The sequence below is a fragment of the Ovis aries genome, chromosome 6 (assembly GCF_016772045.2).
Source record: "Ovis aries strain OAR_USU_Benz2616 breed Rambouillet chromosome 6, ARS-UI_Ramb_v3.0, whole genome shotgun sequence".
NCBI lineage: Eukaryota > Metazoa > Chordata > Mammalia > Artiodactyla > Bovidae > Ovis > Ovis aries.
In genome coordinates, this window is record NC_056059.1 from 77,728,207 (window position 1) to 77,741,387 (window position 13,181).

At 37.4% G+C, this 13,181-nt stretch overlaps 1 protein-coding gene across 24 annotated transcripts in view; it reads left to right on the forward strand.

Moving 5' to 3' along the window:
* The window catches only part of ADGRL3 (adhesion G protein-coupled receptor L3), a 941,652-nt gene that overhangs the window by 312,715 nt on the left and 615,756 nt on the right, over nucleotides 1-13,181 (forward strand). The window lies entirely within an intron of this gene.

The following is a 13,181-nucleotide window of genomic DNA, read 5'->3' on the forward strand; positions in this document are numbered from 1 at the left end:
TAATAAATATGTTTATACAATTACAAATGTATAAATATGTTTATATAGATATATATATTTACTTGAATTTGTTTGGCATCAGATAGCTAGCATTTCAAAAGTTAAAAAATTGTTTGGCATCTGCATTTATATTTCACTTTTTTAGATTCTATGAATTCACATTTGCTAACTTGTTTTCCATGTGGCTAATGGAAATAAGTAGTATCACCTTTCCAACCACAGATAGGCATCACTCTTAATGAACTTGTATCTTTCTAATTCCCAGATCTGTCACTTAATTGTAAATATGTCATTATTAAAAGCTATGTGACTTATGTAAGCAGAGATCTTGTTTATGTTAACAGAGGTATCATTAAGAGATAAGTAAAAAGTAAAAACTTGAAGTAAATGTAGGTAGAATCTTTCTAACCTATTTCCAAATGTGAATAGCAGCCCCAGTGAGAAATAATTATCAGGCTTGCCATGACTCTACAGTGGCATGCTTTGTTCCACCGCTTCACCTAAAAATAAAGCAGCACATTTTATGCTATTTTTTTCTGAAGTGTCATTTATCCTTAATTTTATGTATACAACACCAAGCCAGCTATTACTTACTAGCTATTTTGAATATAAATAAAAGTTATTAAAGCTCACAATTTTTAATATAATATTCTAAGCAACAATTCTACCTGTGTGCTCAGTTGCTCAGTTGTGTCTGACTCTTTGAGACTCCATGGACTGTAGCGCTCCAGGGTCCTCTGTATATGCAATTTTATAGGCAAGAATACTAGAGAGGTTTACCATTTCCTACTCCATGATTTGACATTAATAAAAGTTCTTAGGGGGCTTCCTGGGTGGTGCAGTGGCAAAGAATTCACCTGCCAATGCAGGAGATGCAAGAGACTCGGGCTAGATCCTTGGGACAGGAGTATCCTCTAAAGAAGGAAATGGTAACCCACTCCAGTATTCTCACCTGGAAAATCCCATGGACAGAGGAATCTGGTGGGCTACAGACCATGGTGTCACAAAGAGTCAGAGTCGACTGAGTGTGAGCATAAACATGATCATGAGCAAGAAATTTTTATAATGCAAAGTAAAATGTCATAGTGAGGAGAATGGATGTGGAACATTCAGGTCTTAAATACTGGCCCTGCCAGCTACTTGGTGAGTGGCCTTGGGCAAGTCACTTATAGTCTCAGTTCTTATCTTATTTGCATAAAGGTTAGGGATACTAAAAGTTCTACTTTGTAAGGTTGGGGTGAATATTAAAGGGATTAACACATGAAGAGTACTCAGCACAGTGCCTGTTACAGAGGAAAACTTCAGCTATCTTGTTGCCTATCCTGAGTTATAATTCTCCCTACAGCTCTAAACCTCCATGAGGCTTTATTTAAATAGTTCCTATAATTAAGTTTCACCTTCACTTAGTGAAATTGGAAAAGAATTGAAGAGAATACCCTAGCAATCCAGCAGTTAGGACTCTGTGCTTTCACTGCAGGGGCCTTAAATTCCATCCCTGGTAGGATCCTATCAAGTGGCCCAGCCATGAAAAAAAAAAAAAAAGAAGAAGCGGAAGAAAAAATTAAATCTGTACTACTTTCTGAGTACAGGTTTCACTGAGAGAAAAGAGGACTATCTTTAGGAAAGATAAATTCTTTTGCTCGATTTTTTTTTCCTTGCTTCAGTTGTTTTTCATTCCTACCTTCTGTTTAGGATAATATTTAGATAAATTATAATATGACACAAATATTTTACATTTTAAATTCAAAACAAAGATTTATTTTTAAAACAAAGCTATGAGAATGTATGCAAGTAGGGTGGTGTTTTTTGCAAAAAAATGTGATCTATTATTACATTGTACTGGAGTGTGAAGAGCTTGATTTATAACTATGGATAGTTAATATGAATAAATCATACACTACAACAGTGAGCATCTTCTGAGATTTAGAATGCATTTTTTGCATATAATCAGAATGAATTTGGCTGAACAAGTGGTAGCTTTTTGTTTGTGTGATATATATATATATATTTGTGTGTATGTGCATATGGTAAGTATATATGTATGCATACCCATAGTCTACAATCTTTTGTCCATGTAGATTCATGTATAAATATATATAATCACAAACTAAATCATACAAATACATGATTGGGCAGAATGTAAGATTTTTTTTTTCCCCCTTTAATCTTTGAGAGGAGTATTTATCTTTGGAATTTCTTTTGTTTAGAGCTCACTTTATCAGTGAGCATGAAGGCCTTTCACATTGGAAATCCTTCCTCAGTGACAGTGGTATTGTAGTTTAAAGATGAAAAATTTAATTATGTAGCTAGTAATATATTTTAAGGGCTTCCCTAGTGGCTCAGAGGTTAAAGCATCTGCCTGCAATGTGGGAGACCTAGGTTCGATCCCTGGGTCGGGAAGATCCCCTGGAGAAGGAAATGGCAACCCACTCCAGTATTCTTGCCTGGAGAATCCCATGGACGGAGGAGCCTGGTGGGCTACAGTCCATGGGGTTGCAAAGAGTTGGACACGACTGAGCGACTTCTCTACCTGTTTGTTAAGGCAAAACAAAAGAAAACTCTTAAAAAGTTACTTTGTTATTTTGGACTTATTATTTAATCTATTTTTCTTTACATAACTAAAAGTAATCAGTCAAACATAGTGGTGGTGGGGTGGGAAAAGACATATTTTAGATTTGAAAGACTTCAACGACATTATTTTCTAACTAATGATGACAATTGCAACAGAAGGAATATCCCATTAAGGCTGGAGGACTGGACAAGGCAGTGGAAAAGCATCAAAGCACTATTATTAAAAATAAAAAAGAAGACTTAATCATAACTTTGGAATATTTTCAAATTTGAAAATGTTTCCCTATGACAGGGATTACAGATGAGGACACTTATAACTAGAAAAGGTAAAAATATGGCCAGAGCTTAGCTATATCCTGAGGCTGAATGCCGAGACCATTGTATTCTAAGTAGTTTATTCATTTATTCAACACATGAATATCAGCCATGTGCCCGGCCCAGAGCATGTAGGTATGAATAAAACAGACAGAAAAAAATGCTTTTCTGTAACTATTACTATATTAATATAGTATATGCAGTATATATATATTATATGGAGTATATATAGTATATTAGGTATATGCTGTAGTAATATAATAATAGCCTATACATATTCAACTATAGTAATAGTCTTATCTTTGGGCTTCCCTTGTAGCTCAGTCGGTAAAGAATCTGCCTGCAGTGCAGGAGACCCGGGTTCGATCCCTGGGTTGGGAAGATCCCCTGGAGAAGGAAATGGCAACCCACTCCAGTATCCTTGCCTGGAAAATCTCATGGACAGAGGAACCTGGTGGATTGCAGTCCATGGGGTCGCAAAGAGTCGGGCACGACTGAGTGACTAACACACACAATTCAACTCAGCTATTTTTCTATTCTGTTTCTGCTACATTTTCTTCTTTATTTGGTTATGAAATAAAAGCATTTCCAGGTAATAGCCCTATTGTACTGAAAGAAACTCATTCTTTTACATAACTGAGGTATTTCAAATTGAATAAACCTGTTACTTCAGAATTAGATGTAAAGCACCTTTGATCTATAACATTATAGACAAATGTGTTTAGTTGTTTGGGGCTTCCCTCAGGCTCAGTTGGTAAACAATCTGCCTGCGGTGTAGGAAACCCCTGTTCGATTCCTGGGTCGGGAAAATCTGCTAGAGAAGGGATAGGCTACCCACTTCAGTATTTTTGGGCTTCCCTTGTGGCTCAGCTGATAGATTTCATTTAGTTATTTGTTACAGACAAATTTCACTCAAGTACTAGGCCTTGAGGAGATCCAACCAGTCCATTCTAAAGGAGATCAGCCCTGGGTGTTCTTTGGAAGGAATGATGTTAAAGCTGAAACTCCAGTACTTTGGCCACCTCATGCAAAGAGTTGACTCGTTGGAAAAGACTCTGATGCTGGGAGGGACTGGGGGCAGGAGGAGAAGGGGACGACAGAGGATGAGATGGCTGGATGGCATCACTAATTCGATGGACTTGAGTTTGAGTGAACTTTGGGAGTTGGTGATGGACAGGGAGGCCTGGCGTGCTGCGATTCATGGGTTCAGAGTCGGACACGACTAGCGACTGAACTGAACTGGACTGGACTGAACTAGGCCTTATATCTGTATTATTCATTTTATCTCTACTAAATTGTCTTTTTGTTTCACATGTATTTAATAAAACTGATGATTGTACAAAGTATTATGAAACAAACAAATGTTAAAGGAACTCAGTGACTTATTTATCCCATACCTGCTGCCTGTCTTTGCTTTGTTACTTAGAAAGATCAAATATAATGTAAAACACAGTCCCTAGAGTTTGGGGAGGGCTTCCCTGATGGCTCAGTTGTTAAGAATGCACCTGCAAGGCAGGAGACTGAGGCTCTTCCCTGGCTGGGGAAGATCCCCTGGAGGGGGAAGTGGCAACACACTCCAGTATTCTTGCCTGGGAAATTCCATGGACAGGCGAGCCTGGTGGGCTACAGTCCATGGGGTCCCAAAAGGGTGAGTCACGGCTTAGCTACTAAACAACAACAACAGCGGAGTTTTGGGAACAAGTGAGGACAGACAAGATGATATGTTGCTCAGATAAAACTATGTAGGTTTACTTTTGGGTCTGCTGCTGCTGCTGCTGCTAAGTCGCTTTAGTCGTGTCCAACTCTCTGTGACCCCATAGATGGCAGCCCATCAGGCTCCCCCATCCCTGGGATTCTCCAGGCAAGAATACTGGAAGAGATAAATAAGAGTTTTCAAAAATTGTGTAATGAAACGAGTCCCAAAGTATGCATAAGCATTTGTCAAAAAGCGAAGATGGTTAATATTTAGTCATACAAATTTTATTATATAGTAAAATGTCGAGCTTTCCCTGGGGCTAAGTGGTAAAGAACCTGCCTTCAATACAGGAGACACAGGAGACTTGAGTTTGATCCCTGGTGAGGAAGAATCCCTGGAGTAGGAAATGCTTCCCTGGAGAATCCCATAGACAAAGGAAGCTTGTGGTCTACCAGTCTGTGTTGTTGCAAAGAGTAAGACATGACTGAGTGAGCACTCACAGCACAAAATGTAGGGAGTTATATAATTCACTTTCTCTCTAAATTCCTTTTTGATGTCTTCTACCAGTGACTATCATTTATATTTTGATATACATTTTAGTCTTCTGAAAAAAAATGTGCCTATGATATTTTTTTCTAATATAGCATCATTATAGATGAGAATGCATGCATAGTTTGTATCTTTTACTTAAGTCAAAATATATCATGAAGTACTCTGCATCCCCATAAATGTTTTTCAAAATGTTACTCAGTGGCTGTTTGAATTGCTTCTAAAAAACTAGTATCCCTTTATTAAACCATGGTTTGAAAATATATAATTGCCCAAGTTAATATCTTTTCCAATGTAAAATGGTTACATAGTAATTAAAAAATTTATTTCACTCAATTGTATGTAGTTATCCTCAAATACTTAGGGGTTGGCATATGGTGGTCATAGTGCTTAATTTGGAAAATGGTTGGAAATTGATCATTAAACATAAATTAACAAAAATATAATTTTTATTAAATTACTTACCATCTTATATATTAAGAAAAAGTAAAAAAAATTTAAAATTCAGAAGACTCTGTTCATTGTCTCACTCTTTTCTGAGAATACAATTTTGAAAGCAGAGCCCCCACCTTAAATCATGTAATAGTCATATTCTGAAGTAGCTTAGTTTGAAAACCTCTGTTAAAATGCAATTACATAGTTTAATAATGGAAATTTAATCAAACTAATGGAGCCTTAATTTACATTTTTAATCCCTTCTGACTTGTTTTTTGTACTTTGTGACTTGTTTTTTGTTCTTTTGTAATTTTAGATTCTGGAATATAAACTGGCAATTAAGATTCATATATTAGCTTTTAAGGTCTGTGTCAGTTTTAGGAAGGGCATTTAGCATTTCTTATTTCACTAACAAAAAGATTCGATTGGACAAGGTTAGAATTTCTTGGTTATTCACAAAGATCTTGAGTTTTTGGAGTTCCTAATTCCCCAATATAAATAAATAAACATTGATTTTAATGCCTCTTGTACATATAGAATTCAGTCTTTCTGGAAGTGTTCAGATTTCATGAAATGCTTTTTGCCATAAATTTGTCAAGATACTTTGTCAGAGTTAATGTGTTTATACATGGTAACTATCTAAAAATAGTTTGCAAGTGATAACATTTTTCTTTTTCTCATAATAAGCGGGGTACTTTGCATTATGATTTCGACCACTGCAATTTAATTTGTATCTTTTTCATGGGAAGTGAAACAAACTAATTGGATATGTCCATAGATAGGAAAAGTGGTGTTTTAGTTCATTAAAATATCATGAAAGGATTGTTAGTTCACATATAAAAATTCTAATTTTCTTTATTTTTAAAAATTTGAATTAAATGAATTATTCTGCTGGATTTTCATGGAGATTTCTAAAAATGCAGTAAGTAAAATCTTCATTAATAATTGGTCAGAAGAATTAATATAATTTCAAGACTAGAAATATCAACTCCAATGATGTTTCTTTTTCTATTAAATATGTTCTAGATACATGATTTATAAATGTTCTTAAAATACGAGTGTGATCTAATAATATTCTCCTTTGCTTTCAAATAGTGATGTGTCTTAGAAGACATGAACTTGGAAAAATAATAGAAATAGATAAATTCCTAAAATTTAACCTTAGTTAGTTCAGTCGCTCTGTCGTGTCTGACTCTTTGCGACCCCGTGAATCACAGCACGCCAGGCCTCCCTGTCCATCACCAACTCCCGGAGTTCACTCAGACTCATGGCCATCGAGTCAGTGATGCCATCCAGCCATCTCATCCTCGGTCGTCCCCTTCTCATCCTGCCCCCAACCCCTCCCATCATCAGAGTCTTTTCCAATGAGTCAACTCTTCGCATGAGGTGGCCAAAGTACTGGAGTTTCAGCTTTAGCATCATTCCTTCCAAAGAAATCCCAGGGCTAATCTTCAGAATGGACTGGTTGGATCTCCTTGCAGTTCAAGGGACTCTCAAGAGTCTTCTCCAACACCACAGTTCAAAAGCATCAATTCTTTGGCTCTCAGCCTTCTTCATAGTCCAACTCTAACATCCATACATGACCACAGGAAAAACCATAGCCTTGACTAGACGGACCTTAGTCGACAAAGTGATGTCTCTGCTTTTGAATATGCTATCTAGGTTGATCATAACTTTTCTTCCAAGGAGTAAGCGTCTTTTAATTTTGTGGCTGCAATCACCAAAAATTTAATCTTGGATACCCATTTAACTAAAAAAAAAAAAAAAAAGTTTTCTTGCCCTGTAATTGAATTTTACCTCATCAAATTACCCAACACAAATTATTCAGGTCATCTAATGTTACTGACCAAAATTAATTTTAAATTATATAAGAAATGCAATTTTAAATTATGGAGCTTTTATTTGTTTCCTTTTTGGAAACCCATTATCCCTAAGTGTTCTTGAGATTATTTTTTGAAATAGTGATATTGTAATGTGACGTGGGTGACACTAGCATCTCAGAGATTCAGTTCCATTTATTTTTCTAATTCTTATTTTTCATGTTTTCTTTTAAAGCATTTGATACATTTAGAATATCACCAAGAGATAGTTATTCAAAAACATGTTTATATTTAATGATATAATGGATGGTAATTTGTTAAGGTTGAGCTTTATATCACAGTCAAAAATAAATATTTCTCTTATTTAGCTCATCTTCTACTGTATATAAATTATCTTTATAAATTTGTCTCATTAGATATTAAGGATACACATTTAATCTTAAGTTTTAAACCTTTTCTCATGTTTTGACATTATGTTTTTAGGTATTTATCTTAAAAATCAGTAGTAATTCAAAAAGTAGTTAGGAACCGAATTGTTTCATCTTTCTAAGTCACCAGCACAGATCTTTGTAGACACAATATTTCATGGATCTATATAAATATGGTATGGTAACACATAAAACCCAAGACGAATCAATGATTCACCTCCAGATCACACCTAGTGTAAGTTCCATGTGTGATAGCTGATTTAAGTCGGCTTACAAGTGCATTCTTTATTTTTTGTTTCATCTGTTCAGAGAGGCTTCCTTTTCCTAATTAATGAAAAGAGTAATTAAAAAAAAATCGGACAACAACGTCATAAATGCCTAAGCATGTATTATTAACTGCATGAGATAGAGTAAAATGTAATATTTATGCATACAATTAAATAGCATCTTCTTATAAAATTTACATTTGACCTTTAATTTTTATAGCCCTTTTAGGAGCCTGGTTATCTTCATTGCATATGTAAATGGGGATAGGAAGAAATATGATTTCATCAAGTGTTTCTAATTTGACCTATTCTTAATAATAGCCATAGTAAATTGTTGTCTATCTGTTGTTATTTCTCAAGGGTTCCAGAAGGGCCCTGGATCCACTAATCCCTTCTTTTCTCATGAATTTAATCTCCAATAAGATCAAGTCCTGGTTTTCATTGAAATGCAGATGTTCCAGGTGAGGATAACAACTTGAGCCCTAGCAGAACTTTATGCTTTATAAAGGAACTATTCACATTATCCTCTAAGTAAGGCAGGTAAGAAAGGAGTGAGAATTTGAGAAAAGGGTGCCTTTAAAAGAAAAAGACACAGTGTGGGGACAATAAGTTTGAAATAGAAGATATTGGGCATCAGTCCCCTGGATGCTTTGGGCTTGGTTTGGTCCAGTTCACCAAATCAGTAAAAAAATTTTGTTATGTACTAAAACATACACTAAAACTCAAACTACTGCACAATTGCACTCATCTCACATACTAGTAAAGTAATGCTCAAAATTATCCAAGCCAGGCTTCCGCAATATGTGAACCATGAAATTCCAGATGTTCAAGCTGGTTTTAGAAAAGAGGAACCAGAGATCAAATTGCCAACATTTGCTGGATCATCGAAAAAGCAAGAGAGTTCCAAAAAAACATCTATTTTTGTTTTATTGACTGTGCCAAAGCCTCTGACTGTGTGGATCACAATAAACTGTGGGAAATTCTTCAAGAGATAGGAATACCAGACCACCTGACCTGCCTCTTGAGAAACCCGTATGTAGGTCAGGAAGCAACAGTTAGAAATGGATATGGAACAACAGACTGGTTCCAAATAGGAAAAGGAGTACATCAAGTCTGTATATTGTCACCCTGCTTTTTTAACTTCTATGCAGAGTACATCATGAGAAACTCTGGGCTGGAATGAAGATTGCCGGGAGAAATATCAATAACCTCAGATATGCAGATGACACCACCCTTATGGCAGAAAGTGAAGAAGAACTATAAAAAGCCTCTTGATGAAAGTGAAAGAGGAGAGTGAAAAAGTTGGCTTAAAGCTCAACATTCGAAGATCATGTCATCTGGTCCCATCACTTCATGGGAAACAGATGGGGAAACAGTGGAAACAGTGTCACTTTACTTTTGGGGGCTCCAAAATCACTGCAGATGGTGATTGCAGCCATAAAATTAAAAGACGCTTACTCCTTGGAAGGAAAGTTATGACCAACCTAGATAGCATATTCAAAAGCAGAGATATTACTTTGCCAACAAAGGTCCGTCTAGTCAAGGCTATGGTTTTTCCTGTGATCATGTATGGATATGAGAGTTGGACTGTGAAGAAAGCTGAGTGCTGAAGATTTGATGCTTTTGAACTGTGGTGTTGGAAAAGACTCTTGAGAGTCCCTTGGACTGCAAGGAGATCCAACCAGTCCATCCTAAAGGAGATCAGTCCTTGGTCTTCTTTGGAAGGAATGATGCTAAAGCTGAAACTCCAGTACTTTGGCTACCTCATGTGAAGAGTTAACTCATTGGAAAAGACTCTGATGCTGGGAGGGATTGAGGGCATGAGGAGAAGGGGACGACCGAGGATGAGATGGCTGGATGACATCACAGACTCGATGGACATGAGTTTGAGTGAACTCCGGGAGTTGGTGATGGACAGGGAGGCCTGGCGTGCTGCAGTTCATGGGGTCACAAAGAGTCCGACGTGACTTAGCAACTGAACTGAACTGAAAACATAGTTAGGAAAAGATATGATGACTTGAGAGTGTCCTTGTCCCTTGATAAACTGTTTCTTAACTGTCAACAGTAATGGATCTGATTAATTGAGATTAATTTTAAAAATAGTAGAGAAAGAAGATAGAAAACTTCTTTTGAGTTTTGTTTTCGCCTTGCCCTAGTATATTGGGCCACTCAGCCTGGCCAGATGACATGATGTTACTCAGGATACACAGTCATTGTTCAATGAGTATAATGGTTGTACAGTACCTGTTTCTTGGCAAAAGGCAGATGGCCAAAGCCAAGTAGCACAATCCCTATAACCAAGGAGATTTAGACTCAGTCACATTTGAGGCTACTGAGAACTGTTTCAATGACCTCCTGCTCAGATGTTTGCTTGTTCTCACCTCCAGGGTGTTTGGTAGAAAACTAAAAACCTTTGTTACACCACTAACATTCTTCCCAAGGTGGAATAATTTAAAAGTACAGTGAATGTAGAAAGGAAATGTGAAAAGGAGCAGACGAAGCAGACCTTTTGATTTTTCTCTTTGGAAGTTCAAGGGATTGGCAGGGTATGTGTAATCACTGGCAATACTCAAGACATACAGGTATACACCATATAAAAGTATATGCTGTTCCCTTGAAATTAAAATTTTACCTAGCATCCTGCATGTTTTACTATAATCTGGCAATCCACATTTAGGGAACACATTAAAAAAAAAATAAAGCAACAAAACACACACAATACATATGGTACTTTACCTTGAAAAAGATTTTAAATTTATTATGGAAGTGGGCATTAGTTTGTGAGTTGTGAGGAAAGAATTGATATGAAGTTTATGTGAAATTGGATAGAAGGTTTCAATGTCATATTAGATACTAAAGCCACCTGTGGACATTTGAAGTTGTGTCTGTTCATATTCCTTGAGCTAGAAAAGGCTGTGGTCCAAGTGATCAGTTTGGTTAGTTTTCTGTGAGTGTGGTTTTCATTCTGTCTGCCCTCTGATGGATAAGGATAAGATTCTTATGGAAACTTCTGATGGGAGAGACTGATTAAAGGGGAAACTGAGTCTTGTTCTGATGGGCAGGACCAAGTTCAGTAAATCTTTAATTCAGTTTTCTGTTGATGGATGGGGCTGTGTTCCCTCTTGATCTGAGGCCAAACTGTGGTGGAGGTAATGAAGATAATGGTGACCTCCTTCAAAAGGTCCCATGCACCCACTGCTGCACTCACTGCCTCCGACCCTGCAGCAGGCCAGTGCTGACCCAAGCCTCCACTGGAGACTTCTGGACACTGATGAGCATGTCTGGATCAATTTCTTGTGGGGTCACTGCTCCTTTCTCCTGGATCTTAGTGCACACAATGTTTTGTTTGTGCCCTCCAAGAGGCTGTTTCCTCAGTTCAGTACAGTTCAGTTCAGTCACTCAGTTGTTTCCAGTTCTTTGCGACCCCAGGGACTGCAGCACACCAGACATCCTGTCCATCACCAACTCCCAAAATGTAACCAAACTCATATCCATTGAGTTGGTAATGCCATCCAGCCATCTCATCCTCTATCGTCCCCTTATCTTCCCACATTCAGTCGTTCCCAGCATCAGGGTCTTTTCAAATGAGTCAGCTCTTTGCATCAGGTGGCCAAAAGTTTCAGCCATAAGATTATTGCTTCCGATGAACACTCAGGATGGCTCTCCTTTAGGATGGACGGGTTAAATCTCCTTCAAGTCCAAGGGACTCTCAAGAGTGTTCTCCAACACGACAGTTCAAAAGCATCAATTCTTTGATGCTCAGCTTTTTTTGTAGTCTAACTCTCACAGCCATACATGACTACTGGGAACACCATAGCTTTGACTAGACGGACCTTGGTCAGCAAAATAAAGTCTCTGCTTTTTAATATGCTGTCTAGCTTGGTCATAAATGTCCTTCCAAGGAGTAGGCTTCCTTTAATTTCGTGGCTATATTCACCATCTGCACTGATTTTGAAACCCAAAAAATAAACTCAGCCACTGTTTCCACTGTTTCCCCATCTATTTGCCATGAGGTGATGGTACCAGATGCCATGACCTTAGTTTTCTGAATGTTGAGTTTTAAGCCAAATTTTTCACTCTCCACTTTCACTTTCATCAAGACGCTGTTTATTTCTTCTTCACTTTCTGCCGTAAGGGTGATTTCATCAGTGTATCTGAGGTTATTGATATTTCTCCCAGCAATCATGATTCTAGCTTGTGCTTCATCCAGCCTGGCATTTTGCCTGATGTAATCTGCATATAAGTTAAATAAGCAGGGTGACAATAAACAGCCTTGACATACCCCTTTTCCTGTTTAGAACCAGTCTGTTGTTCTATGTCCACTTCTAACTGATGCTTCCTGACTTGCACACAGATTTCTCAGGAGGCAGGTCAGGTGGTCTGGTATTCCCATCTGTTGCAAAATTTCCCACAGTTCATTGTGATCTACACAGTCAAAGACTTTGGCTTAGTCAATAAAACAGAAATAAATTTATTTCTGGAACTTTCTTGCTTTTTTGATGATCCAGTTGATGTTGGCAATTTGATCTCTGGTTCCTCTGCCTTTTCTAAACCCAGGTTGAATATTTGGAGGTTCATGGTTCACATATTGCTGAAGCCTGGCTTGGAGAATTTTCAGCATTACTTTCTAGCATGTGAGATGAGCACAATTATGCAGTAGTTTGAGTTCTTTGGCATTGCTTTTCTTTGGGATTGGAATGAAAACTGACCTTTTCCAGTCCTGTGGCCACTGCTGAGTTTTCCAAATTTGCTGGCATGAGTGCAGCACTTTCACAGCATTATCTTTTTGGATTTGAAACAGCTCAACTAGAATTCCATCACCTCCACTACTTTGTTTGTAGTGATACTTCCTATGCCCCACTTGACTTCACATTCCATGATGTCTGGCTCTAGGAGAGTGATCACAGTATCATGATTATATCGGTTGTGAAGATCTTTTTTGTACAGTTCTTCCGTGTATTCTTACCTCCTCTTCTTAATACCTTCTGCTTCTGTTAGTTTCATACCATTCCTGTCATTTCTTAGATTGCATCCAAGTACTGCATTTTGGACTCTTTTGTTGACTGTGATGGCTACTCCATTTCTTCTAGGGAATTCTTAC